This window comes from Lepidochelys kempii, chromosome 17 (assembly GCF_965140285.1).
Source record: "Lepidochelys kempii isolate rLepKem1 chromosome 17, rLepKem1.hap1, whole genome shotgun sequence".
Taxonomy (NCBI): Eukaryota; Metazoa; Chordata; order Testudines; family Cheloniidae; genus Lepidochelys; species Lepidochelys kempii.
This window is the reverse complement of record NC_136396.1, coordinates 11,094,019-11,118,950: the sequence shown is the minus strand read 5'-3', so window position 1 is coordinate 11,118,950 and position 24,932 is coordinate 11,094,019. Positions and strand designations below refer to the sequence as shown.

Genomic DNA, 24,932 nt, shown 5'->3' with positions numbered 1-24,932 from the left:
ATCCCGCATGAAAAAGGGACAGTGCTGTAAAATGATAAATCAGGTACACTGAGAAGGCACCTGCTCCCTAATCTCACAAAAGGTCTACAAAGCACAGGAATGACAGAAAAGGGGTCGGTCTATGCTGGAGTTTGAGATGTAATTTCCAGCTCTAGTGCACATACGTGTGTGAGCGTTGTTTGAGCTCGCATGCTAAAAACAGTAGAGCTGTAGCAGCGGGATGGAGTAGCTGCCTGCGTACGTATCAGGGTCCTGCGTGGGACTGTACTCAGGACAGCTAGCCCAACTTGTTGCCTGCACTGCTGGGGCGACCCTGCTATTTGTATTGTAGTGCGTTAGCTCAATCTAAGCTAGCCAGCATATGCCTACCTGAGCTCCAGTCGAGGTGTACCCGTGTGGTTAAAGTCAGGATGATACCCTCAACTATCCCCGTTATAAACTGTTCCCATTAGTTGTTCGTCTTCTGATTATCATTACTAATTTTCCTCTGCCCTGTTCGGGTAGGCAGTGCACAAAGACAAAACACAAAAACAGCCCTTGCCTCAGGAGAGCTCACAAGCTAGAATTTAGGCAAACAGGTGAATAAACCAACAAACAGGAGAAGGGAGGAGAGAGTGGAAGATAACTTGAGACAGGTGCATTTGCAGGTCTTCCTTCTTTTATTTCCTTAAGTCCAAAGTAGGTCATTTTCAGATTGCAACCATTTGAGACAAAAACTTAAAACAGAATAAAAAGTAAAGAGATTAAGAGAGAAGTTTTCAGTATTAACAAACTCCATGCAGCCAAACAATGGTACCGACCTTGGCTATATTGTGTGACACAATTACTGGCATCAAACACAGCGCTAAAGAAAGCAACAAGGTCCCCTGCCTTCACACATGAAAGCTCCTTTATATCAAACCTAGAGAATTCTAAAGGATACAATTTGCTAAAAACTTTCTTTCAATGTGTCCAACTCACATCACATTCATTTTTATATTTAAAGCCTATGCATGCATGCAGAGAGGAGTCTGCTTATTTATCTGGGAATCACAATCAGACCAAATACAAACCCACAACCCAAGCACTTTTTACGGCAGCCCAAACCCCTTAATTTACTGCAAAAGGCAAAAGCCGAAGCAGCTGGTTTTAGAAAGACATTCTTTCCAAACGTGGTTTGCCCTCTATTTAGTACAAAGTTAAAGCACGCAGGATACTGTGGGTTGCACCAGTCAGATCCTTTCAAAACCAGGAAATGCTGAGAAGCTGACCTTTTCCACAATGAAACAGGTTTGATTTTAGGTTTCTTTTTTCCCTCTCCTTACTTTACTGTTAAGAGGACAGGATGGTTACAGCAATGCCCTGATGCAGCCTTCAGGCACATCAGCAGTTCCAATCCAGCAAAACATTAGGCATGTGCATAACTTTAAGCATGTGGATGATTCCGTTGACTTCAGCCTACTCACCTGCTTAAAATTACACACACACCTAAGTGTTTTTGGGGTCAGGGCCTAAACTAATGGATAACCTCTTATCCCATCATGGAGACGTACTCAGGCACTGAGATGACAGTATATCCCAGGCCGCTATGAAGAATGATATTGATATTAATTATCACATATTTGTCACATCAAATTACCTACTATGCAAACTGAGCCTGGGTATTTTGCCACTGTTTCCAATGCACTCAGATCGATCATGTATAAATGACCACCCATGGTGTAAGGTGGTGGAGAACTGGGTGAACCCTTTTGAATGAGAAGACCACATGATCTTGATTTCTGTTATGATTTGATGGTTTCATTGATCCCCCTGAACCTGGCTGAGGTTATTTTTCACCTATAAGAATGCGCAGAAAAAAATAAAATGGAAACATAGGTGCCTACAGCCAGATCCTCAGCTGGTGTAAATCAGAGTAGTTTCTTTGTCTGAAGCGGGGTGAGGCTGATTTACACCAGCTAAGGATCTGGCCCTGAATCCTCCCATTAAAAACTAGATTAACACAGGGAACAAAGTCCAGCTGGTAAAATGCTAGGCTCAGAATAATGAACTTTCTGTTCATGCAAATTGGTGTCACTCTATTGAAACCTGTGCAACTAAGTCAATTTATACAAACTGAGGGTCTGGCTCACTGACTTTCCATCTAGGTAAAGAAAGAGCAATGACCTTTCCTCCGTCTTGTTATCTTGAAGAAACATTAGGTGATTTTACTACGGCTGGAAATAAAAATAATTAGGACTCAATTTATATTGCTCATTGCCTAAAATAAAACTAAGCTTACAATCTGTTATTGACAATGATTTTCAGTTGAGACTGAGTTTTACAAAAAACACAAATAACCCCCACCCCGTGGAATAAAACATCCTATTATTCTCACTTCCTGCTATACCTACTTGATAACTGAGTAAAAAGAAATGGTGAGCTAGGCTTTTGCAGTCAAAGTGGAAAATCATGCAGGACTCAATGGTGTGCTAGTTTACACATACGCGTGAGGGAGAAAGAAAGTGTCAGGGGGCCCCTTGCTCCTTTGCAATGAGCTATCAACATGCCATGGGGGGAAATGGCCTGTGTAGGGCTCCTGTACCCTCTCCTGTGCAGTTGGGTGGGGAGTGGGTGGAGCTTGAATCAGCACAGCTGAGTTGTGGCAGAGGGGGAAGTAAATTACAGAGGGTGCAGGTACTTTCCCCTCCCCTCCAGCAAGGTGAAAACCAGCGACCCTCAGCATCAAACTGCAGTAGCTGAGCTGCTGCGAGAGTAGTGCAACCATGCACTTGTGATAAAGCCATAGCTGAGCTCAGAATAGGTGTACGTCAAAGATCAGCTATAGTTTTCTCTGGGTTTAAAATTCAACAGTTATATAAAACCGGTTATTGGGATTACCACAAAGGGCCTGCATGGCTGATAATCTCCACACCACAGATGGAAGCAACCTTGATCCTGTTACAGGAGGAATGGTTTCCTCTGGCTGCCTTTTACATACGTTCCTAAGAGTTTCTGCACCTCCCGCTATTTGCAATATTGTCTCCCCTTACAACGGTTAGTGAACAAGGTAGCCGTACTGCTTGGCTTTGACCGTATAATTATTTTACGAAGGGGGATCGTCTGTGTGTTTGTTACAACCGAGTGATGTTTGCTTGTTTTTGTTTTTTTGCATGCTCCACATCTTGCATGTCTCATCCTTTGTGTTTTGCCGCAGTTACTTGGTTCTCTGGCTAGATTCTAGCTGCTGGCTCTGTCCCTCTGCCACAGAGGAAGGAATAGCCTGATATAATGCCTGGGTGGTATAAAACTAGTACTCCCTCCCTGACAGGCAATGTTTCTAACTAGGTCTGGGGTAAGAAGGGCATAACTTAAAGGACTGTAGAATGAGAATCATGGACGCTTATTCAAGTGAAGGCCTCACCAGGTTATCTAGAGATACATATACAAATACCCGGGGTGGCGGTGGGGGAGAGAATCATCTTAACTAGAGCTGTGTATTGTTCTTATTGGGAGACTGTATATAAGAATATCTAAATAAAGTAGAAATGTTTGGTCCTTTCAGAGGTTGGCAAAAGAAAGGATATTAAAAGAAAACTAGAGATTTAAATCATTTGTTGTTTAATATCCTCTTATGCCAGTCTGAGACCTTATGAAACAAAATATAGTTGTTTGTTTAAAATTATACCAGTTAAATGTGAGTTCAATAGCAGTAGATCTATCTAGTGTCACACTCCTTTATGCAATCTTGTATACTCTACCTTTGCTTAGTCATTATTTAGGCATGACATTTTAGAAAATGAAGTTGAAAATCAATTGGCAAGTCCCCACCCCCACCCCACCCCCTCAACTTCGACAGATTTTTCCTCCTTAGCCAAAGTACTTTCCGACAAGAAAAAAATGTGTGGTTGGAAGTGAAGTACTTTTCAGTATCTCTTTGTGAATCAACAGCTGTTCACTTAGAACAGAAACTTTCAGATTAAATTTTTGGGGGGTTGGGGGTTTTTTGGAGTGTGTGTGTGGGGGGGGGGGGTTGTTTGTTTATTTTTTGTTTTTTAAGAAATTAAAAACACTATTATACTCTTTTTGGTCAAGTTCCAGCTGTCAATTCCCAGCTGTCATGGTGGTATTTCTTTAATTAAGAGTAGCATTGTCTGCATGTCTAGAGAGCTAAACAATGGGTTCTCTCAAAATTTACAGGGGAAGATCCTCAGCTGGCATAAACTAGTGCAGTTACTTCAGAATTCATGGGGCATCACCAATTTACACCAGTGGAGGCTCTGGCCTGCAGTACTGAAGAAGGGTAGTAAGTACTGCATTTTTCTTGTATTCCTTAGCAGCTAAAATTAAACTGCTGCTAAAAGGTTGAGTTTTCTGAAGTCAAATATACTGCAGCCGGGTACCATCTCTCTCTCTCTCTCTCTCTCTCTCTCTCTCTCTCTCTCTCTCTTCCCCCCCCCTCCCCCCCACCCAAAACTGCCCATTGAATTGAATGGGGTGTTCGGCTTAAAAGACTGATGGTGCAACAAATCCCTTGATTAGCAGGCAGAGATATCTGGCGAACTGCAAATAGTCGTGCTGCTCAGGGATCGCTCAGAGTATGTCTACACTGCCTCCCCCCCCCCCCCCCAAACCCTCATGGCAACGAATCTCAGAGCCCAGGTCCACAGATGTGGGTTTGCACTACGGTGCTGAAAATAGCCATGTTGATGTTCTAGCTTAGACTCTGAAGCCTCCTGGGGTGAATTTGGACTGTACTAAGTAGGATTTGGGAAATGAGCGGCTGCCCCCCACCCCCACTCCCCTTCCCCACCAATGCAGACAGACGGTTTGGCTTGAGTATTGAGGAAATTCCTGTTTTTGCAGACTGGAGCACCAGTCCATAACCTGAGAATTGTGATAAGGAGCATATCCAAGCCTGTTTGTTCCAAAGATTGGGCTGGAAGTCGCCTGAGAGCAGGCTCGCAATGAGAGATTTAATATATATTATTAGCCTGAGCAAATTTAGCCATAGCTTTATGGTGGTTTGGTAACTTGTTCCATATGAAAACCAGAAATGCAAAGGCACAGGCCCAACTTCTCAGAAAGTTTAGATCCTGAGAAAAAAGGTCGGGGTTGGCTTAGTTCAAGATTTGGGCAAAGATTCTGATTGGTTCTGATTTGACCAAATCTGGTTCTCTCACCCCTGAAGATCAGTGTATATGACACCGTTGTCTTCTCTTCCTCTTCTGTATCTACTGTGTAAGTGCTCCATCTGCCATGCTGTGTGGAAGTGCCTCTCTGTCTCCAATGTAGTGGTCCCATTCTGCATATGAATACTGCCTGCATAAATAAGAGAGTTTCCCAATGCCCATGTTTAATTTCTCTGCAGAAATCCACACTTGCTGAAGCCCCATCTGCATGCTGGTGTGCACGTGTGTTGATAAGAGAATAAGCGTTGCAGCTAGAAACAGTTTCACTGATTCATAAAAGCAAATGCATGCAGGAGGGAAAAAAATCAAGCCACAGGAAGAATATTCTCATTAACAAAACATTTCTTTGATTGACATATATAACTCAAAGCCAGTAGTCATGACCTAGAATTTGCAATCTTTACTCTCATCAAATGGAACTTAAAAGAATAACCCCATTGGCTACTAGATACTTTTCTAAACCAGGCTAAACTTAAATGTGACTATTCGTTTGAGTCAAATGCTGTTTGATATAAGTGAAGATGGCAGAATCTGGCCCTATTAGTCTTCTAATATGATGCTCTAGCAACTAGTAACAGTTAACCTCTGAAGTACTGAGACACCAAGCACCATCAATAGAAATTATTGCTAGTTATTTTAGCTGCTTAATGCTAGACACTGACCTGATTTGCAGTTTTGAATTAAAAATCACATGGCAACTAAATGTAAACATACATTACTGGGTTTTAATTAGCACTTAGTAAATGTTTCTGAGTGCCAGATTCTATTATTAATGGAGGCAGTTTGTGTGTTACAACAAATTCAGCAGGTATAAGCTATCCCCTGAATGGCGGTTACTCTCTCTCAGTGTCTCGAACATAGTGCACATAGGCTGAAGTCCAGCCGGGAATTAGCCTATGGCCATAAGGCAGAGCAGAATGCCATACTGCTGTTGCGATGGGATGCCTGTTTCTTGGATCGTCCTTACGTGCTGGTGAAGCACAGATGTCCTGAGATATGCTGGCTCTGACCCTGTTGATCCTGAATATCCTTAACCTGTTTGCAAATGGGCTGCTGTTCAGTTCCTCGGCCAGCCCGTCTCTGAGGAGGATCAAGCCTCCGAGTGGCAGCTTTGTTACAGACAGTTGTGGGACTTGTTGCTTGCCCTTCATCTGCCTGACATGCAAAGGAGAGCACAGGACCTTTGTGCACTAAGTGATTTTTCTTTTAGCCCCTCCGAGCCTTTGTTGCTCTGTATGCAGCTGTGGCATATTCAAGCATCCATGTCATCTGACCCTTATTGCTACCTCTGGGACAGATTCACAGCCCTCCCTCAGGTGTGCAGAGGAGTAAGAGTCCAGCAGGGCTCCGCAGCTGGCCAGGCAATTCCATAACAAGAGGGGAAGTAACTCGCTCCCCACCAAAGCAAGGAGAGGGAGGATGGGTAAATAGGTAGGGAGCTAGGCTGGGACTTGGGGGATGCAGATTCGATGCCTTGCTTTGCCACAGACAAGTCAGAGCCAGACTTTTAAAGGTATTTAGGTGCCTAAAGAATAAGATGCAAATAAACAGCTGGTGGGATTTTTCAAGAGCACTCAGGCACCTAACTTCCCACAAGGCACCTATATACCTTGGGGGGGAAAAAAAGGTCCCCTTAATCTGTCCCTCAGTTAAAATGGGGATAATAGCATTTCCCTACCTCACAGGGGAATTGTGAAAATAGTTACATCAAAGGCACCCCTTATTCAGGGAAGATGGTGACATTAAAATCTAGCCCTGTGGGCCCAAATGCATTTTCTGACTAGGGGCGTCTCAAAATCCTCTTAACATTTCTGAACTTTTTTTTTCTGTGTTGGATCTTTTTCAAAAAAGTATCCTTGCTGGTTCCTTCATAGCCAGATAGTAAGTGGCTGAATCTTCATGTACAGTAACTCAAAGTGAAATCTCTTCCCTGATTAGCATTCCATGCCTGTATAAATTCAGGACAAAGCCTGGGCTTTAACTACCAGCTAACTACTGATCATTGAGGATTCCCATTCATCAGGAAGCCTACAACATAATGGAGAGATGAAATTGATGAGCAGATGAGTGGAAGCATCCTTTCGCAGCACTTTGTGCTTTATAACCCCATTAGGCAAGAACAGTGTGCACATGAGCTGAAATAAATAACACAAGCTGATAAGGAAAGCGAAGAGGGGTATGGGATGCTTATAAACATATGAACTAATGTAATAAGAAAAAATCACTGGTTGTGTTTGAAAATCTTGGCTGCGAGTGATGAGTAAGTTTTCACTGAAATTTTTGTGTTTGTTCATTTTTCAGTCTGAGGCATCATAAAGGGACTTGATTTTTAGAAAATGCTGAGCACCTACTCTCTGACAATCAGATCTGTTTAAGGTACCTCAGTCTGGGCACACAAAAATATGGGCACCCCAAAATCACTTAATTGTCACTTTTTAAAAAAACCTTGTCCTTTTCTTACAGGATTTGTGGCTGCATTTCCTCTCTCACACACCAAGCTTTGTTTCTGCATATAGAAATGTTCTACACACCACAGTGAAGGGGCAGGAGGGATAGGTTAGTATATTGGATGCTGTGTTTTGACACAAAAAACATGTGTTCAATTTCTGGCTGAGCCCGCAGCCCTAATGTGTGATGCTGGGTATGTCACCTAATCTGTTTAGTACCTCCATTTTCCATCTGACAGAAATGGGGATAATACTTCCCTACATCACAGGGTCTGATCCATTAATGATTATGAGGTGCTTAGATGGTTATGAGGGCTGTATAAATTGCTAACTAGATTTCTGCTGAGGATGGATTAAACCCGCGTACAGGGCCTCGGGTGATATTGTTCTCTTATTCTAAGATTTTCACTTTTAATGCATTCAGGAAATCATTCAAAACCATCATATTTATAGCAGGAAGCTCAAACTGGAGGCCCTAGTTAGACATATTAATAACTGAAAGGTGACTAAGAGCAGCATAAAATATTTAAGTAGCTTTTTGATCATATTGAAAAATATTTAAATTTCAAAAACTGCCAAACTACAAGTTAATTGAGTCTCAACTAGACTTCTGTGTTAATCCTCTGCTGACATCACCAAGCGAGATTCTGGAGCAATTGGAAGCATAAATATCAGCAGAAATGTTCCAAATTCTGATCTCAGCTTTACTGGGTTGAATCCAGAGTCGCGGCATTAAAATTAATGAAGTGACTCTGGTTTTAACTGTGCATAACTGAGACCAGAACTTGGTCTGTGTAAAAACTCTGCAGACCTATTCTTGACACAGCTCCTGAGGGTCAGCGCTGGAAATTGGCATAGCTTGCCTGAACTGAGTTATAAAGCCAGTTTACACTAACTGCTGATCTACCCTATAATCCTTACTAGAATTTAAAAAAAACAAACATTTTTTTCGGTTCACTGGTCAAACCGAAAGTTTGGGGTGGGGGAAGTCATTGTGGGTCAAATTAACCATTTTGTTCAACCTGAAATTAACCATTTTGTTCAACCTGAAACACACTTTGGTTTTCACTTTCACTTTTTTAATATTTTCAAATTATTTTTTTTTAAATAAGTCTTTTGAACTGAAGAATCAAAATGCTTCAGTTATAAAGTGTCAATGAAATTTGGGGGGGAGAGGTTCTGTGGGGAGGGCGTTCTTTTTGGTGTTTTGTTTGGCGCAAAGTTGCAAAAAGTTTCGGCCCGCCCACGTTTGCATTTTTTCATTCAGAAAATTTCACCCAACTCTGTTCTTCAAGCTTTACTTAAGCAAACTCCTGTTGAAGTCAGGAATTTGCCTAAGAAAGAACTGAGGTGATGGAGCGGGAGGGAAAGGCCAGAATGGGGCTGAAGAGCCCCAAGAACTGGGCTTTTGCCTGTTAGTTACTGAGAAAGTCTGTAAATATTTACCAAACACTAGGTAATGCACTCTAGTGGATAGAGCACTGGACTGGGACTCTGGAGACCAGGTTCGGTTCCTAGCGCTGCTGATGGCCTGCTGGGTGACCTAGGACAAGTCTCTGCTCCCTGTGCCTCTGTTTCCCTATCTGTGAAATGAGGAAAATGATGCTTACCTCCTGGAAAAGTGCTTTAAGCTGTACTGATGAAAAGCCCTATATAGGAGCTATGTGGTGGTGTTTAATATAACAGTAGAAGCCAGAGGTTCTGATCAGGATTGAGGCTAAATCCTGCTAGGAACTGTGCAAGTATAGAGGTAGTCACAGTCCCTATCCCAAAAGCTTAAACCAGCTCTGGGTTTTTTTTAGGATAGACTTACCAAGCTTGATTCTCTTCCCACATCAGTCTTCCTCCAGGTAGCTCCACTTTCACACAGATACCCTCCTCCTTGAGTTAGTGCCATGTACTCGTCACCCATAGTCGACACAAAGAGGCAACAAGCTTCATAAAGGTGTGGCTCCCCACATGTCTTTTCCTTAACAAAACCTAAAGTTTGGCCCTAACCTATCTAACCATGTCCTTTGCGTATCCAGAATTCTAAACTTTATCAAAAAATGGCCTATTAGCCCACCTTTCTCTTCCCAACAAAAAGCTACACGCATCTGTCTGTAGTATAGTTAAGCAGAAAAAGAGATGACATGAACTTACCTAGGAAGTTGGTATTATTCGGGGACGCGGGGAAGAATCCCTTGATGGAGACATAACAGAGCTCAGATCGTAGTGTTGAGCTTGCCAACCTTCAAATGAGTTTAGAGTCTGAAGCTGTTATCTCAGCATGAGTGCAATACCGAAGACATCATTTGACATCAGGCAGAGTTAACTATAAGGAGGGAGAGGATTTGCTTCTTCTTTAGAAGATTTGCGAAGCGGGGGTATCTTCACAACTAGAACTTGAATTAGGCAACTTAATTATAATGGTAAGGTTCTTTACGTTTCTTTTAAAAATTGGCTTCAGTTTTAGTATGACACATACACACTCAGCTATCAGTTACAGTGTTGATTGACCCTAATGAAACCTTTAACAAAAACATTGGCATATGGTTGTGTGCCTCTGACTTGAGAAGTGTGTCATCTTGTGATTAACTTGCCTGAGAGAACTGCAGAGCTGTTTTTCCAGTACCATAACTGTAGCAGAGACAATGGGCCAGATCCGCGGCTTGTGTAACTTCTCTGACTTCGGTGGAGCTTTATTGAATCGTGTTAAGTGAGAATCTGCCCAGAATCTGCCCAGAATCTGATCATTTTCAGATAACACCTCCTCTCCCCACCACCTTTCTTTCATTTTCTATTATAATGGTCCCATATAGCCCTCATGTTTCCATTACCTGCCATCTGTATTTCCTTTTCTTTTCTCTCCTGCCTCACAATCTCTGAGCTCCCACTCAGCTGTCAGGAGAACCCAGCACTCTTGTGTCTAATGGACTCTTGGCCACCTTACAAATGCCACTATCAAAATGGCATCAGCTGTCCAAATATGGATTGTGCCACAGGGACTGGACTGCTCTCTCATTTGTATATATGGTCCCTCCAGAACAACAGTGGGACACGCAGTGAAAAGTAGCAGTTCCACTGACCGACCGGTAGTCATTTAATGAAAACAGTTCTGCCAATCTAGCAGACTTCATCTCACTTCAAAAGAGGGAGAAATGATACAGGGCCAGAACTTCTGGAATACAGACACTTTGCATTTGTCCTGCTGCAAGGCAATGGTACACCAGCCTGGTTCCGTTGTCCCTTATGCCACCACCCTGACTCTGCCTTGCCAAGTCCTTGTTAAGAGCCCACTCCTCCTGGTGCAAGTCCTCAATAGTCTTTGTTCCCTTTAAGGAGAATGGTGAGGTGGATGTTCCTTGGCTCCAGTAGGAGCTAACCAGCCCTAGTTTGCTTGAATTTAGGAAATTCTTCTCTAAAAGTCCCTCGCTGGGTGTGGTAGGGGAACCCAGGCCCACATGCTTCATTGGGTTCCAGCTCCAGGCTCTTGTTTGGAAGAGCCAGAACCAATCCCCTTCCGTCCCTTCCTGCTCCCTGAGCTACTTCTGTTGTCTTTCCCAGACTCTTTCCCTGCTTCTGCCTCTTCAGGGTGTTGTTTTGTATGGCTGCTTGTCACCAGTCTGCTGGAGGGGTCCTCTGTCTGCTATCCTTCTGTCTTTTTAACAGCCCTTTCTCCTCCAGAGTCCCCCCTCTGAGGTCCTTAGTCTTCTATTACGCTTAGATGCTTCCCTGCCTAATTAACCATCTCCCAGTTACTGAGTGAGTTCACTACTCTGAGCTGAACGTGAAGCTGCCTCATTTTCCCCACTGTGGAGCCTGTTAGAGGTAGGCTGGGCCCTTGAGCCTTTAAAAAGGCCAGCTACCCTCTGACACTTACATGTAAAGCAATGGGTTAGTAAAGTAACCGAAACTGCAAGGCCAAGAAAAGGTAGACACATTGAAAATTACTGGTCATTTTATTCTGTAGAAGCCAAATGAATCTGTCCATGACCTGCATATCCCATGCTCTTCAATACCAATTGCCACAGTAGGAATAGAAGGGTTGTGCTTTCAGGCTGCAATAACAGATCTGAGGGAAATCCAGGCAGAAAAATGGATAGATGCACACATGCAATCAATAAATCAATGGAGCTACACCCATTTACACCAGCAGACCTCACCGTGTTTTGGAAACAGTGTTTTTGGACTCTGGCCTTACGGTGCTATCATCACACAAAAATACAATTTTTGGGAATCAAACGGCAGGATTCTTAGTAAGCACCTTTGAGATGTTGGTTTTTTTAAAGGGACTGGGAAACACCAATAAATAAAGTGAAGACTGCAGATGGCACCACTAGAGCATGAGTGATGAAGTTCATTTGTTAAAACAGCCGGTGGAAAAAAGGACTCCCCCTTCCTACCTTTGTTATTACAGCATTTCAGTAAAACCTGCTCTTGCCAGGCAAATCCCTGCCGGGCAAATTCATGGAAAGCACTGCACAGTATCCTTTATCAATGCTTTAAACAAATGTTCTGTACTCCCCTCATGCTTGGGAGAGTTATATGTAGGTGTGGCTGACAGGTCTGATTGAATTAGTCCTGATGCTATGAGGATTTGGGATGCTGTTCAAAACGGTCCTAGATGGAGATTCATAAGTGACCCTAGGTGACAATTTCTCATAATCTTCTTACAGGATAGTTGAAATTGGAAATTGGTGGCATGAGCCTGAAATACATATTTCTCAAGTCTGCTTCAGAACAAAATGCAAGGTTCATGTGATAGTATATCTGACATATATCATTTGCCTAGATCCTAATTCCCTAATATTTGACTCTCTATATATATTTTAACTTAAATTCTTCTGCAATAAATGGAAGGCTGTGTGTGGTTTAAAATAAAAACAGAGGATCCTCGAACAAGTTCAAGGTTCTTTAATTTAAACCCATTTTTTTAGGATTTCTGGAGGTTTTTGACCATCTGAGCTTTTATTTATTTTTTTTTTATAACCTCAGTATTTTTGGAAAAAAGTGTGTATGTTTGGGGGAGGGGAGTTGTTGATGGGGCCTGAAACAATAAGCCCTTTTAGTTCGGGAATAGAATCTATTTTATACAGGAAAAATTCACCTCTGTTGTCCCTCTTTTCCTGCCTCTGATCTTCCTGGTCATAGATTAGGCCTCATTCCTGCAACCAAATTCAAGTCCAGCAGAGTTTTGTATCTATGCAGAACTCCAGTGAATTTACTGAACTGAATTTAACCAAGGTTTGCATGGGCATAAGAGTCTGTCCTCAAAGATCAACAAGCAGAATCAGGCTGTAGGCTCCAATCCTACAATTCATATTTTGTGGAGGAGGAAGGAGAGTGTGCCTGTGTGCCGATCTGGGTGAATTTCATTAATCGGGGCTTTTAAGTTACAGGCTCTTTGGGACATGTTATCTTATTTTTTTCTTTATAACCATACAGCAGACGATTGGTTTGTACATAATTAATAGCAAAAACGGGAAGGAAAAATGGTAAGCCGTCAGAAAAACAATAAGAGAGACAGTTCTAATATTTGCATTCTATTCACTAATGATGGATCTGAACCAAAACCGCTGACACTTGCCAACCTCAGAAAAGTTGGGACCTGGATTAATCCGTGGTATTTACGAGCACATCTAAGACATGATCGTAAATAAGACCATCGCTTCCTAAATTGTACGTGACAGGAAGCCATAAGCCTTTCAGTGCCAGCAGATAAAAACTAAATGTCAAGTCATTTTCGATACGTTGTGCTGCTGCCCGAGGGAACCTCAGAACTTTGGACAGTAGGAAATAAAAGTGTTCCTTCTAGGGCTTGACTTCTTTGGGGTCAGAAAGAATGTCCCCTTGTCACTGACTGGTGATGCTGACTCTCCCTAATATTTTTCTATAGTTTTAATATTTAGAGTAGGAGGCTTTCCCACTGCCACTTAATGATGCACCTGAAGGCTCTGCATGGACTGGGCTGAGTTCCTGGCTGATTTCCATCAACGTTCTTGATTCACTTTGGGCCTAATCTAAAGCCCACTGAAGTCACTGCATCTTTTCACTTCACTAAGCTGTGGAGCGGGCTATTAGAACTGGAGCAAAGAGAATTTCCAAGCGTTCACAGAGTGTGGCCAGAGAATAAGGCTGTGTGGCTTATCCAGATAATATGTGAGTCTAATCTAAAAAGGAGACTAAATACCATGGTTTAAAAAAAAATTCTTCATTTAAAAATAAAGAGGAGAAATAAAGAACTGAGGAGAAGTTCTAGGAAGAATCTGAAATCTTTTCTGGGCCAGACCCTCTGCTGGTGTAAACTGATAAAGTTCCATGAAAGGCAATGAAATCAGGTGATTCACACCAGATAGGAATCTGTTCCAGTATCTCCATTGTCTTGTCCATTGCTTAATTTCTCAGAGGCAGAAGGACTTCAGATACACACTTTAAAAAAAATGCCCACCATTATGCAACCATGCAAAGACCTTCGCAATCTGCAGTGGCATAAAGGATCCTAATAGGGCTTAGGATCTCTTCCTCTATAGATAAATTAGAAAATCCTACAGGGGTATAAATCCAGTTTAAAATCCCATAATAAACGGCAGACAAATGTGGAGAAAATATGGCCTGTTAATAAAAGACTTAGTCATATATTAATGTAAATATTTATACTGCACTTTACCATTAGCTCTTACAGCTAATCTATTTCCTCTGCTAATGGTTCTGAGTTAAATGTGCTTCCACTGTAGTTCATAATAAAAATTATTGATATATCTTATCAGGTAGCTGGCCTGCTACCCTTCCCCACTAAATGGTAAAATAGGGATACATTCATAATCTTTTTATTAGATTTTTTTTTAACCTTTGGTCATTTTGGGGGACTTACAGAAATTAAAGCAATTAAAAAAAAAACACAGCCAGGCTTTACCCACTGGCTTCTGGGAAGTCAGCTTGGTTTGCTTGTCATTTGGGAGAGCAACATTGCTTTGCAAATGGAAAATCATAAGAATTTAAAATGTCATTTAGAGCATCTGAAATTGCCCTGTAGAAGAGTTTGCTCACAAGTCAACCTTTATAAGCCTATGAACAGGGATTTCTCTTACTCCTGGGAAATCATGTCCAATTCTAACTCTCTTCAATGTGATAGGGCAAGGAGTAGCCTGAAGTTAAATGCTGGGAATATATTACTACATTTAGCACTTTGCACAAACAATGTTCTTACCCAACTGTATTTTTGAATACTGAGAACAAATAGTGGGCCAGCTCCCTCAGCTCCTCGAGTAATCCTTACTCATGCCAGCAGTCACACTGATACCAGCGGAACGGCTTTGGGATGAAACTGTCCAGAGGCTCTGGACTTTAAGTGGTATAATTCACCTCATGTGTCAGACTTGTTCCTGTGGGTGAGGGCTGCAGGACGGGGTCTGTTTTTTCCCCACAAATGTGCGCATAGATGTATTATAGAGAAAATATGGTGCAGCATGTTTGTGTTTCATAAGCTACACTGTCTCATGTGCTAAATATGGTAAAGCACCAAGGTGAAAATTCCAGCACCATTGAAGGCAAGTGCGACAAGATTTCACCCTATGTGCCTTGCCTACGTGGCGCACAAATTGCTTCAGAATGAGGACCACCAACTCTGAAAGAATCTGCATCACAAGGCAATTCTAAATGGTCTCCATTAGAAGAGTGAAAACCAAAGGTCATCTTTAGAAAGAGACAGTTCATCAAGTCATATGTGGGGAGAGGAGGAAAGTGGGTGCTGTCACTGTTAGGCTAAGAGACAAGGGGAGGCAGTGAGGTCTGAACCCCAAGGAAGTGCATCTGAGTTCTCCATTTGTGACTAACAAAGACTGAGCTACAAAGGAAGGGAGAGTGTTGCGTGAGCCCCAAAACAGAAATTAAGAGTTTTTGCCCCTGGAGAGATGGACATTTTAATTAAACTTTTCCCGTCACTTGCATGAGCTCATCAACCAAGCTGGGTACAAGCTGAGTATTCCCAACCTCCCAGAACCCCACATTTTAAACTCAGTGGGATTAAATAAAAAGAAAAATCGTAAGCACAAAATGTCAGTAGTGGAGGAAAAATGTACTGTAATAGAAATCATTCTGAAAGGAATGTGAAGAAGTCATCAAAGGTTAGGCTGCACTTGAAAGGAATAAAAGCTACAAGTAGCTATATGGTGCCTTATCAGAAGTCCATGCATGGCAAGTGAATCAATGTGTCAGAGATCGCCTAGCACTGTGAGCTCCTGTGTTAAGTTTGACTTGATGAGTCAACTATCCAACTATCTGCCACCCTAAACGTGTCTGTTGAGCAAAGTCTGGGACTGATCAGACAAAGACCTTTTTGTCTCTTCAGTCCTATGACCGGGAGGAAGGATGATCTAGTACAGTGATACTCAGACCTCAGTGGTTCAGAAGGCAAATTAGTGATCAGTATTGCCCAAAAGAGCCACAGTTGTGTGAATTCATTGTTCCATCTATACACACACATTACACAGCAAAATGGCTGTCCAACTATTATTTTATCAACTACAATTGGTTAATAACCTAGTAAAAGCATCCTGATTGGTTAATAACTTAGTTTGGTTAATAATTAAATCCCAGCGTTTTAATACCCTGGGCTGCAAAGAGCCACAGGAGACCCGTTGCAGAGCCACTTGAGGCTCACGAGCCTCAGTCTGAGCATCACTAGTGGGTGCACATTAGACTGGATTCAGTTCCCAACTCTGCCACAAGCTTCCTGCATGACCTTAGGCCATTAATTACATCTACCTTGTACCTTAACTCCCCATCTGTAAAAGAAGGGTGATACTGCTCTACCTCACAGGGCAGCTGAGAGGGTGAAATCCATTAATAATTGTGAGACACTGAGATACTATGATGACTAGGGCCATATGAGTACCTAGAGGGAGACATCAGGAATCTCTCCGGCCGTGGAGTATTTATCATGGGCTAGAGCTGCAACACTGGGGTCTACATCTGAATCTGAGCCTTCCTGAAGTCCCATAACAGATGGTCATGCTATTGCTTGCTATAGTTACAGTGCTCCATATCTGCTGTCTTGCCTATGCATCTGCATTACAGCTGTGGGAGCAACTTGTAATGAACAGTTTATCTGACAAATTTAGCCCTGTTTTCTGTTAGGACACAATTCAACCCCTATGCAGAGGACCAGCAAAATGTTTATGCTCTGTGTCAGTCCTAGTAACACCTATTAGGAGGAATTTGACTTAAATGGAGCTGTACTGATTGACAGCAGCTGAGGAGTTTGCCGACTAACTAGAGCTGGTCCATATCACTTTAGCAGAACCATTTTCCATTGGAAAATGCAGCTCCCTTGTAATGATTTGTGAAAGCACATCAATCTTGCCGAAAATTTGTTTCTGGGGGGAGGGAAACACAGCCAAAATACATTCAATGTCAAAATATCCCATTATGAAATTATCAGAATTAAGCCTTTTGATTTTTTTTGTTCTGAAATGATTTTTGGGTTAGAATATTTTTAATATTTTGTATTGTATGACAGGTTTTTTTAAATAAAATTGTTTGATTCAGTTTTAGCTAAATCAAACATTTTGATCCAAAATGAGAGAAATTAAATATCTTCACATTTTGTTCTGACTCCAAATGAAGCCAAATTCTGAAATCTCAAAATCTTTTGTGAAATGGAATTTCTGTCCTCCACAAAGGTCCTCATTAACCTTAAAATACTGTAGACACTTCTAGCGTACATTTTTATTTTGTGACTAAATAATGGATTATTTTTCCCAAGAACAAGTATTCAAAATTGAAAGTAATTTTCCCTTAGACTGTTTGTGACTCCTTCTGCACACATTCAGACAGTTTAGTTTGACTAGCATGAACATTCATGGAAAATCAATTGGTTAGCTTGCATGCTAGAATGTTCATTGAAAGTGAATTTTAAATTGTAAACCTGATCATAAAATTACCCATACATGCTGTGTTGAAGTCCTCCAGTCAGGAAACTGAAACAATACCATAGGACATGTAACCAAGCAGCAGAGCACATTCTGTGCTTGCAGTCAGCTGTTGGAAGGTGACCTGCAGACATAATTAAATTTGTACACTCGAATATTCAGTTTTGCAAGTACTGACCCCCGTTGTAGGTGCAGATCTGAGTTTTGGGGTGTGCAGAAAATGTGGGCATGAAAAAGTGGAGTTGAGGGCATTTGTTAAATTTGCCCCATCAGGTTGTCAAGATACCTTGGGTCAGATTGCTGGTGGGTGTAAATAGGTTTTGGTTCATTGAAGGCAATGGAACTGCATTGATTTAGCCCATCTGAGTATCTGGCCCTGCACGCTTCTATTAACTTTCTACTCTTGTAGCTTTGTTTGTTACTGTTTTCCTGTGCTCATTCGGTCCTTTTTCACAGGACTGATAATAAGCAATCAGGTCCAGATTCCACCACAGAGACCCCACCCTGAACACAAACTTCAAATTATTATCCAAGTCTTTCTCCAAGTGATGAACATTAAGTTGAATCTACAGCATTACACCATATGTCTGCATGAATTATTTTATAACAGATGTACTGAGGCTTGGAAAAGGATATTTTAGATAAGCCAAATAATCTTGTCAATTATCTTTTGCTGAAAATATTGTATTTTTGTGAGCATTGTGGCATAAAATACTTATCTAATTATCATTATCTTCTCTATTATGCTTTCTGAAATATTTTTCTGGGTTGGCCAATATGTATCATTATTAGGGAAGAACTTCTAGCATGCTTTCCAACTCTACTATATTTTGTTTCTGGAAAGGATTGCTGAATCATCTACAAACTGGCAAAAAGAAACTACTGATAAAGACAACACCAGTGACATTTTTAATCCCCCTTTGCAAGAAAGAGGATCCTCATATGACCTGCATTTTGTGACATTTCTTGATGAATTACTTATCGTACAGTTTCTTTCTGATGTGTTAATATACATGCAAGCTGTAGAAAGGGGTTAAGGCATTTCTAGGCTCATTGGTGGATCATTGCCTGACATGAATGTCTGTATCTTCAGTTCCTAGAGCTCCATCTGCAAGATGCCAAGCACTTAACCTAATCCAGACAAAAATGTAAGCACCTGCTTTGACTTAAGCACAAACACTTGCATGTAATGAGTAGGGCTATGCACTTGCATAAAGTTTAAGCACATGCTTAAGTCTCTTGCTCATTTGGGCTACAGTCCTCAGAGTCTTGAAGGAATGAGCCTAGGGCTGCCAACTTTCTAATTGGACAAAACCGAACACCCTTGCCCTGCCCCGCCCCTTCTCTGAGACCATGCCCCCCACTCACTCCAGCTCCTTCATCCCCCCCATCGCTCACTCTCCCGCACCCTCACTCACTTTCACTGGGCTGGGGTAGGGGGTTGGGCTGCATGAGGGGGTGCAGGCTCTGGCTTGGGGTGTGAGCTGTGGCGTGGGACTGGGGCTGAGGGATTTGGGGTGTGGGAGGGGGCTCAGGGCTGGGGCCAAGGCAGTTGGAGAGCAAGGTCTGCGAGGGAGTTAGGGTGCAGGAGGGGGTTCCCACCTGGGACTCTGGCCGGGCAGCACTTACCTCAGGCGGCTCCCAGTCGGTAGCACAGCGTGGCTAAGGCAGGCTTCCTGCCTGTCCTGGCTCCATGCTGCTCCTGGAAGCAGCCGGCATGTCCAGCCCCTAGGCCAGGTGGCTCTGCGTGGTGTGTGCTGCCCATGTCCACAGGCGCCACCCCCGCCGATCCCATTGGCCATGGTTTCTGGCCAATCAGCACTGCGGAGCTGGCTCTGGCGCAGGGACAGCATGCAGAGCTTCCCTGATCGCCCCTGTGCCTAGGGGCCGGACATTCAGGCTGTTTCCAGGGACCTGTGCAGAGCCAGGGCAGGCAGGGAGCCTGCCTTAGCCCTGCTTCGTTACTGGCCGGACTATTAATGGTCCGGTCAGCAGTGCTGGAGCCACCAGAGTCCAGTTTCGACTGGTGTTCCAGTCAAAAACCAGATGCCTGGCAACCCTAAGTGAGCCCCTCATGCTGGAATTTACAGGCTGGGAAAGATTTGGGTGTTGGATTGGGTTGGGTCACACACAACTGCAAATACCACAAAACAGTATTGGTCTGAAAGTCGAGATTCCTCAACGCAACAAGGATCTAGCAGAGAGGTATGATTTACAATTCCTCCCAATAGCTACAGGAAACTTGGTATTTGAAAGTTGCTTATAGGAGACGTGACAATTATTCCCCCGGCTGTTGAATAAGCATGAGCTAGGTGTTGGAAGTGCATGTTTATACAGGAGAGTGAAGCACTGTATTTTGAGCATTGGTATATCTATTTACCTAAATTATCACTAAACCGAATGTCACCTGTGTATATTCCATAGTATGTTATTGAGTGTTCCAGCTGAATAATCTTATTAGAATTTGTTTCATTCTCACCTCCGGCAGCAACCATGTACACAGCTTCTGAAAAGGTTATTCGCACAATATTGCATGACCTTGATAAAAGGCTAATTTGATAAGAATTCAATTTAAAATTCCATTTGTAGTGACAAACTAGGATTTTATTGATGTCACAAGTTTTCAGCACTGGAAATGACATTAGATTTGAGACTGCATTGTTCTTAGAACCTGAAGGTGAAAAAGGCAAAGGATTTATAGGGCCTGCTTTATCAAAGGGCCTAAACACCTCACAGCAGTTATTTTAAACGCTTCAATAAACTGCTCTTAAGTTTTGGGTTGCTTTTTGGCTTGGTTTTGTCTACTTGAAGTAAATCTCTAAGTGGTAGAGATGAAAGAGTGGCTGATAGGCAAGATTGTTTTTTCTAGGCTTTTCCAGGTGTGTACTGTGGCTGCCCTTTCATTTTTAGGATGCCTGCCCTTATCTTGGAGGCCTTCCTAAATGTTAAGTAACAGGCACAATACATAATAATAGACATTGCTTTTTTAGAGTTACTGTTTTCCATTGTGAGCCAGATTCTTCTCCACAATGCTGTAAATCAGGAGTAACTTCACTGAAGTCGATGGAGTGACACCCGTGTGAGGCAGGTGTAATTGAGAGGTGTGTGAGTGTGATGCATGTATTTCCTACCACATTTACCATGGTCCCTGTCTTCACCTAAAAGCTTTGGCAGCATAGCTTACCAGAAAACCCTTCTCATGTGGATGCAGTCATCCCAGTAAAACAACATTTTTGCACGTATAGCTTATACTTTTTTTGCCAGTATAACTGCATCTACACGAGGGCTTGTGCTGATATAGTTATGTCATATAAAATCAGCCTCCTAACTCATGTAACTATGCTGGAAAAATTTTAATCGTTAGACCTGTCCATAGTATATTTGAGTCTGTGTTTTATCTCCAGTACTTTTGTGTCAGTAATGCAGAGACAATATGGAAAAATGAAATGGATTCTTTCCTGTCTCATGCACAGCATAAAATCCTCAAGCTAAATTTTGATTATAAAAGCTTTCTTACTTTTCATGAACATAAGAGGCAGAGATCGCACCTTAATTTTCAGAACCCGAGTGGAATTTGCTGTGCTGCCTGATCTCTCTTCCATAGCCAAAAAACAATAGTATACTTTCAGTCTAAAATTATTTTTTTTCTGCTTAAGGAAAACAGCAAGAAAGAATGAATGTAAAGTCTCTATGCTAATACAGTGCATACATCTCTTCCACAGGCTGATGCCAGTCTAAGAATAGAATGTCAGCTGTGTCTGTATGCAGAGTTCTTGGAAACTGAAAGATGCAGTACACTGAAAATATAAGCATTTCAGGGGCTCACAGCAAACTGAGAGTCTGAAATAACGGCTGGTAAATCGAACAAATGTGGTGCTAGATTTTTTTAAAATGTTTTTTAAAAATCTGAGTCACAATGGGAGCAGCTGGATACTGAGCGTTTTTGAAAATCTGGCACTTGTTTAGGAGTGTAAATGGGCCCTGAGTGATTTGCCAAAATTGATGTAGGGTTATATCAGAGGCAGGAATTGAACCCATAATTTTTTAAATCTATTCTAGCACCTTAACTACAAACCCCCTCATCTCTCAGTACTTTTTCCAGACACATTTTATACTGTTATGCTGTATGATGTTAATGGCTGCCATCAAGTGGATTTTTGATCTGTAGACATTCAGAGACCTGGTTAAAGCTGATCGCTGCGCTAAGCGTTCTTCTTTTAGGCTTAGTGGAAGGAGCAATTAAACATTCCTTAAGGAGTGATAGCTGGAAACAATAGGAGGTTACTATCCAAGGCACTGGACCACATGGCAATACCTGATCAGAAGTAAAGCCCAGTGGACTGATTGCAAACTCAGGGGCCAAGGGTTTGGTTTTGGCACACTGTGTGTATGAGAGGAGTAAACCAACAGAAAGAAAGAGAAGCAGTCATGAGCATGGCCCTGAGGGAGCAGAGAGATGAGGTCCTTGGGGCACAGAACACAGTGGAAAGGCAAACCTGGAAATTCTGAGCAAGTAAACCACCTGCTGTTTTGTTCCTGCTGCATTCAGGGGAAACATGACTTGGTGTACATTATTTATGAATAAACAAGATTGCATGAAATATACCTGACTCGTGTCATCCATTTCGCCTTCTAACAGAAAGAACTGTGCAAGGCCCTGAATATCAGCTAGCTACTCAGGCCAGGAAAAGGGGCAATCGTAAAGTTCTACTGAGAACAGGAAAATAGGTTCTAGAGGGCAAATAAATGATTGATGTTTTAATAAATGGTTAATCAGTGGTTACAGTGGCCAACAGGTCGATAAAATGCTTATAATAATGGCTAATACCTTAATATACTAATAAGCTCATAATAAGGAGCTCTAGCACATACCTCATGCCTGCAACAGTGCTTACGCCATCCATCAATCATTTATTAACCCTTTCTAAATAGAGCCTTGATATAAAGCGTGACCCTATTTCCTAATGCTGCACTTCTGACAGTGAGGGCAGAGACTCAGGGCAAAGCAAAGGTAAAATCCTGTGCAAATATGGCTCCAGGGAGGTAACAGGGAGCAGGAAGCACAGAGAAAAGAAGTGCAAGTAGCTAGAGGCAGAAGGAAGGTACGAGCCAATGTGCACCAATGAAAGGAAAAACCAACATCCCATTAGTTTGGGATTTATTTATTTTTTTCCTCCTGACTCTAGCAAAGCACAGCAACAATGCAATCTGCTGTTTGTATAAAAATTTGTCAGCACAAGGAAGGAAGGATGCACACCTGGGGATTTCTGCCTGAAAGAGGCGCTTGAAAAATAATCACTCTCTAGCATAGGAGAAACGTCTGCACAAAAGGAATACAGACACCTTGCATTCGTTCTTCCCTGGATTCAACCCCCATGCTAGTGAGGCATACGATGCTAAGGAAAGGGGAGGTATTTCATATGGTCTCATTGAAATGCTGCCTCACTTTGATTGTCTGGGGTTATTTTTGTTGGTTGTTTTAAGAAAACACAAGGAAGAAGATAATATGCTCCTCCACAGAGCTCAAAAGGATAGATCCTCAGCTACTGGAACATTGGTGCAGCTTCCATGGAACTATGTTGACTCTCACTCACTGAGGATCAGACCCCAAAAATTCTGTCGCCTTTGTAGATTTTGTATTGGGGCCCATGATGCATTGCAAGCATTCTTGTTCCAAACCTTCCTGCTCCTAAGCCAGATAAAAGTAATATAGAAAGGGGGTACGTCATTTGACACATTGTGAGATTTTTTTTTCAAAGCTGCTTAGGAGATTCCGATTTGTTACTGATCTGTATTAAAACAAATGTAAACTCCAGTTTTCTGAGTCTGAATTATATTTCTATATTCCAAATGTGAAACCCATGTAGAAACTGAATCTAATTTCCCCAAAATTCTGGTTTCCTGAAACTTTCAGGAAATCCTCAGGGACAACTGGATAATTACAATTTACCTTTACATGTTTTTCTAAATATACAATCTCTGAGCATGATCCACTGCGACATATTCCATCATTTTCCCCAGACAAGGAGGTATAATCTGAGCTGGTGGGAGGACAGTAATATCTCCTCTATATCCATGTTTAGAAATATTAATTTAACTCATCTTCTCCTATTGATTTAAATCTGATCCAGCTGAAGAGGGACTTAGCTGTGAAACATCCTATATTTCATAATACAAAGCTTTCAGTTTCTTGAACTGTTCAACCTTACTTGAAATTATCTGCTGCCCCTGGATTTACTCAAGTTGGTCAAACTGTGGAGCAGTGATAGAACTGTTGATGCATCTTTAACGTTTTCCTTTTATCCATTCAAATCACATGGATTGTTTCAGTATTTGGTTTTTAAATTATGAAGTGATTGCCAAGATCTGGCTGGGATAGAAGTAAATGCCTAAAATACCAAAGATACAATGCAGAGAATTTAGTAGTAGGACTGCACAATTGTGTGAAAGGAACAACTTGCATATCTAAATCTAATAATTGGGTCCCGGGGCTGCCCTGATAACTCACATGGAGTGTTCCTCATTCCACAAGTCATTCCATTCGTTGGGCAAAGTTGGCTTTGCCTGGGTAAGATCTAAGTAAAAACTGTGTAAGGACCTCAGCATTTTACCCAGCACCATTAGAGCCAATTTATCTATTCCCCACAACAAACCAGAGCTCCTAAGGCATCTTTACCTAAGAGAACTAAAGTTAATCCTACTTCTTGATTGTTTGGTTTTTTTTAACTTGATCATTTTCAAGTCAGCCACTTACTAATGTGACTCTAATGGGCGAGAAGTGGGAGGAGGAAATGTTTTCATCATTAAAATACATAGTATTAGGCTAGATTGTGGCTTGGATTACACACCCATGCAGCAAAGTAAGAAGGAACAAACTCACCTGCACAGCCCTACACAAACTGTCCAGACCTTAGATCAGAGCAAGCTAGAGTAAGTGCATACCAGCTAGCTCTTCCCCAGAGCAGGTAAGCAAGGGTGGGCTGGGAATGAACAGACAGTTTTGTTCCCCTACCACACCTACTCACTGGCCAGAGTAGCTGAACCAGCATATGATGGCATTTCAGGGTGAGGAGGGGGGCTAGTCATTTTACAGATATGGACCATCAAAAAGACCCTGATTTGGCAAAGCACATGCTTAGCCATAAGCATACGCCCAAGTTCTGTTGGCTTTAATGGGACGCCTCTCGTTCCTGAAGATGACTCGGGTGTGTCTGTGAGTCGCAGTGCCTTCTACGCACTGTTGTTCAAGACTCCTTACTGGTGCTTGCTGCTTGGAGTGGCTTCTCCCCTCTCCTTACATATGTTGGGTCCTCGGGTTTTTTTCCCCCGACTCCTGGTGCCTCCAACCAAGGTGACTCCTCGCTGTGTCCGAGAAACCAGTGGTGCTTTCCCTTGGGGAAACGAATAACATTACTAATGGGCAA

General features: G+C 42.1%; 1 protein-coding gene across 1 annotated transcript in view; it reads left to right on the top strand.

The window, feature by feature from the left end:
• The first annotated feature begins 4,178 nt into the window (after positions 1-4,178).
• EXO5 (exonuclease 5) overlaps positions 4,179-24,932 on the top strand; it is a 282,419-nt gene continuing 261,665 nt past the window's right edge. The window contains exon 1 of the mRNA XM_073315288.2: positions 4,179-4,264. The gene's annotated coding sequence lies outside the window, so the exon portion shown is untranslated. The remainder of the gene's footprint in view (positions 4,265-24,932) is intronic.